General features: G+C 38.9%; 1 pseudogene; it reads left to right on the forward strand.

The window, feature by feature from the left end:
- The first annotated feature begins 2,561 nt into the window (after nt 1-2,561).
- Nucleotides 2,562-5,511, forward strand: part of LOC138005607 (uncharacterized) — an 18,109-nt pseudogene continuing 15,159 nt past the window's right edge.

A 5,511-nucleotide genomic window follows, 5' to 3' on the forward strand; every position in this document is an offset into this window, starting at 1 on the left:
TTGATATAATTTTTCATTTCTAACGGTTGGCTAGTATTTGATTTTCTATCTAGTATTCTAATATTAGGATGAAAGGAAAGGGTCTTTTGGCGTGGATGAAAGATGATGTAACTTAGATTTTTCGCCATTTAAGGTTAGTTTATTGACAGTTAACCACGTACACACTTTGGAAAGCTCTTCGTTAAATTCAGTTTCAAGTGTTTTAAGATCTCTGTTTGCATAAGTTACACTAGTATCATCGGCAAACAGGTAGAAATGAATCCTATTGGAAGATTTATATAAATCATTGACATACAAAAGAAAAAGCAAGGGTCCCTGCACGGAACCTTGAGGAACTCCGCAGAGGGTTTGACTGGCGTCCGATATATAACCATTAATAGCTGTGTATTGTCTGTGACCAATTAGATATGACCTAAACCAATCATTTACTACTCCTCTGAAGCCATAGCTTTCAAGTTTAGAGACAAGAATATCATAATTTACCATATCGAAAGCCTTTTTTTAAATCAATGAATAAACAACAAGTGAATTGGCTTTTATCAAAATTAGTAAGAATGTCATTTAGGATTTCTAGAGTAGCATGTTGTGTACTATGCTTACCGCGGAATCCGTATTGAGATGAATATAATATATTATGTTTGTCAACAAGCTTAATGAGTCTTTTATAAACCATTTTTTTCAAATATTCTATTGAAAATTGATAACAAGGAAATTGGTCGATAATTTCCTGGTTGAGATTCATCTCCTGACTTAAGAATCGAAACAACTTCAGCGACTTTAAGTTTAGCTGGGATAGAGCCTGTGGATACAGAGACATTGAAGATTTCAGCTAAGGGTTGAAAGATGGTTGTTAGTAGAACGCGTAACGGCGTAACGGCGTAACGAGAAACCGCGTAACGGGTTTTCTTTTTTTTTTTTTTTTTGCTTTTGTTTGTTTGTTTGTTTTTTTGTGTTTGAACAACCTCCAAAATCCTGAATTCAAGATTTTGGAAATTCAAGATTTTGGAAGGCCTAAATCCTGAATTCCAGAAATACAGAAATAAAAAAAGGATCCTAAACATGCATACAAGCTAACCTTAGGCCTAATTAGGCCTAAACAAACGTTTTTAGGCCTATGGTTAGCTTTTATGAATGTTTGCTTCTAAAATCTTGAATTCAGGATTTTGGAGGTTGTTCAAACAAAAAAAAAACAAAAAAAAAAAAAAAGGAAAAAATATCCCGTTACGCGGTTTCTCGTTACGCCGTTACGCGTTTTACTAACAACCTTGAGAGATAATATAACCAGACAATTTGTTTTCCGAGTTCGACTCGTAGAATTGCCAGTTTGACTCGCCGTTTTAAGAAGTCGACTCATCGCTTCCTGAGTTCGTCTCGTCATCTTGTCAGTTCGATTCGTCAGCTGGCCTTTTCGACTCGTCGTTTTACGAGTTCCATTCATCACTGAACACATCGGTTTGCGGTCGTTTGTCCTTTTGTCGTTTCGTCGTTTCGTCACGGCGTTTCATCGTTTCGACTCGTCCACTCACAGGAGATATAATTCGATTTAAATGACATGAAGTGTTGCTTGATTCCATGCACTTCTACATGATCTATTTATCCATTATTTGCTCTTCCCCGGTTAAAAATGAATTGTTTGAAGAGCTACGTACGCCACAGCATTCGTCTTGAATCGATTGAATGATCGTTTTCATGAAAGTGAAAATGGAATTGGATATCTAGTAACACACCTTGACAGAGTTTGCTATATTCTAGCATGTGCATCTTCGTTATTTAACATTCTCCCTCAGCTGGAGTGTTTCTTGCAAAGAGCTCATCAAATGTTTGTTGTTATTGGTGGTGATGACAATGCAAGTCATTACAAAGGCAGTTGTTCAAGTTTACAGGATACCGGGGTCGTCCCAGCATAGATATTCCTATAGAAAGTCTGGAACAATACCTTGAGAACAAGTTTACTCCTGAAGAAATTGCTCGGCGACTTTCCTGTGTCCTCAAGACGATCCGACGACGCATCATTGAATATAAACTCCACTTTGAAAAACACTGTATCGGCAACTTGTCACATGTATTTTCCACAGTGTGAATACTATGCCCAGCCTGGAGGGGACTCCCATATAGAAAGGAAGGGGGTGCTCGTCGGACATTTTTGAAAAGACCCCTGAGAGGTACCAAGATCCTGTCTAGTGGGCGTGGTGGGAAATTTTTTCACCCCTAGGAAGTACCAAATTATGGGTTTTAATTAAACAAAATTAAAAATTAGTTAATTTTCAAATGTCTCCCACCATAATTTATCGGCTCAATACCCTAAAAGGCACCGCTAAAGCTCCCGCTGTGGACCTTTTGAGGCTAAACACCCTAAGAGGTACCAAAACCGCTTTTTTAACTCCTGAAAGGTACGACGAGCACCCCCATCCTTTTTGTATGCAAAAGAGTATCGACGTACCTAAACCATTTTTCACTTTAAATAATTCTTTTAATCAGAAAAATGAGCATAATAACAGCATAGAGAAATACGAAGTGAATAACGAATGATTGAGGTACATTCTAATACAGTTTTCTTCAAAATGGAGGTGATATTCAATGGTGCGTCGTTGGATCGTCTTGAGGACACAGGAAATTCGCCGAGCAATTTCTTCAGGAGTAAACTTGTTCTCAAGGTATTGTTCCAGAAGTTCTATAGCAACATTTATGCTGGGACGACCCCGGCGCGGTATCCTGTAAACTTGAACAACTGCCTTTGTAATGAATTGCATTGTCATCACCACCAATAACAAACATTTGATGAGCGCTTTGCAAGAAACACTCCAGCTGAGGGGGAATGTTAAATAACGAAGATGCACATGCTAGAATATAGAAAACTCTGTCAAGGTGTGTTACTAGATATCCAATTCCATTTTCACTTTCATGAAAACGATCATTCAATCGATTCAAGACGAATTAAATGCTGTGGCGTACGTAGCTCTTCAAACAATTCATTTTTAACCGGGGAAGAGCAAATAATAGATAAATAGATCATGTAGAAGTGCATGGAATCAAGTAACACTTCATGTAATTTAAATTGAATTCTATCTCCTGTGAGTGGACGAGTCGAATCGATGAAACGCCGAAACGAAACGATGAAACGCCGTGACCAAACGACGAAACGACAAAAGGACAAACGACGACAAACCGATGTGTTCAATGATGAATCGAGCTCGTAAAACGACGAGTCGAAGAGACCAGCCGACGAATCGGACCGACAAGATGACGAGACGAACTCAGGAAGCGATGAGTCGACTTCTTAAAACGACGAGTCGAACTGGCAATTCTACGAGTCGAACTCGGAAAACAACGACTCGACTAGAAGTATCGATATGTGGAAACGATGAAACGCCATAACGAAACGACGGTAACATTTTGATTTCGGCTTCAACCTCTGCAGCGACGAAAGGGTCAAAATAAAAAAAACTTACTATTGGCGGGTCTAAAAAAGTTCTGAAGTCATGGTCTAGTGACGGAGAAGGTATACAAGAAGGTAATTTATGTCAAACGGTTGCAAAAAACGTGTTAAGAGAGTTACTTGTTCCCTTTGGGTTAGATATCGTTTCCGAGTTGGCGTTAACAAGGCGGTGAATTGTTTTTTGACCACTTTTTGTCTTTCTTGAGATAGTGGCGCATATCCCTCTGCACGTTTCTTTGGGGTTGTTGATGTTTTCCTAAAAGTAATGTTCATAATATATTTTTTTTTGCTTAGACGCGTTAAACTGATTATTTTGTTTCGGTATAATTTGTAGTTTTCCCAATCTGCGTTAAAAAATAAGTTATTTTTTATTCGAAGTTCTGATTCCCCTGGTAATCCATGGTTTCGACAATATTTTTTCCCTGCGCTTGCAAAGAATTTTCATCGGGGCGTGCTTGTTAATCAAAGAATTTATTTTTTTGTAAAAAGTTGTGAAGGACTTGTTAATCATCGGAAAGATCAGAGTATTCGATTTCTTGCAACTCAGAGAGAAAAATGTTAGCATTGAAATTAGAGTAATCACGCATTTTTTTCCTTTGCTTCGAATAGTTCATTGCGCAAGGTTGAGTTGCGACAATACAAACCTGAGTGAAATGGTCCGTGGTGTCAGTTATAATGTTGCCACATATGAGGTTGTTTTCCAAATTATTTGAAAAAATGTTGTCGATTAACGTGGCTGAGGTCCCATAAACTCTCGTGGGCTTATCAAAAGTTGGTAGTAGCGAAAAGCTTTGTGTTAGTTCGAGCAGTTCTTTGGAGTAAGAGCAAGTTTCAAATTTAAGAAGGTCAATTTTGAAATCTCCCATTAAATAGATGTTTCTATTTCTTGAGGAATATAATTCTATTGACGAGGAAAGATAATTAAGGAAATCATCAGTAAGATACTAAAATTTGTACCTTTCTCCTTCTTTTATTTCGCCTCGACTGAATAGGCACCGAATCGTTGTGCCATGCACCAAAAGATAAATCCTATTTGCCAGAAAATATTTTCTTTATGCTTTCCCATGTGCGAAAAATATAATTCCGACTACAGAAGGTTAGGCCGCTTTTCCTGAAGCTCGTTTACGGGGGCCCAGTGGACTGAATTGGCTATTGGCAGCTGCCCATAGCCGCTTTAATGAATTCATCATAAGATAAAATCGTATATTCACAAAAACAAATTGGCCCCAGTAAAGCTTAGGGTGAGGGCTACAGAACGCCAAAGCGTCGTAATTCGAAAACTAATGATGATGCACACCCCACCCAAAGGAAAAGCGGCGCACCACAAGCAGAAAGGAACCAGTGAAGTTGCCAGAGTCTGCTGCCTTTGCCGATCAGGCTCAGTGCAACTGATAATAAACGCATCTCTCTGGCGTAAAGGAAAAATGTTACTGTATAAACAAAAATATATACCGAAAGCATTCTTGGGAAAACATAACAAAGGAAGGTTGGCCTGAAAATGCTGCCATTGCTGATCAAATTCAGGCCAACATTCAAGGTTCAGATCAGAATGAACTGGATAAAGCAAAGAGATCAATGCTGAACGAAAACAAGATCCAGTCACCTGAAAAGACTCTGATGTGTTGCAGCACCGATGCAAAAACTATGGCCTTTATACCTGGACCGATCAAGACCGCAGAACTTGAGCACTGTGGAAAGCTTATCTGTAAAAATTGATCGAGGAACAGGAGAGCCATTAAGCATTTGAAAAAGGGGCCCAGGGTTGTGACCTCGTGCTTGTAAGTAAGCCAATAAACGTTGCACAGGGCAGCAAGTAGTTTGACGGGAAATGACTAAGGAAAAGGGGGATTGGTTGTAATTATGCTTATAATTGAGAAATGTGCCTTTAAAGGCCTCAGCTTCTTGCTTATCCTATGGAGAATTGGCAGAGTAATTGGGAGCCTGCTGTCAAGGCGAAAGCCAATCTTCCCATACCCTTTAAGCATCTGATTGATAAAAAAGGTTTTAGTTGGATCATGCAAACCTGCTAACTTGTGGCTATAACCAATTGCCGAAACATAAGTGTTAACAGTGGA

The sequence above is a fragment of the Montipora foliosa genome, chromosome 6 (genome assembly GCF_036669935.1).
Source record: "Montipora foliosa isolate CH-2021 chromosome 6, ASM3666993v2, whole genome shotgun sequence".
NCBI lineage: Eukaryota > Metazoa > Cnidaria > Anthozoa > Scleractinia > Acroporidae > Montipora > Montipora foliosa.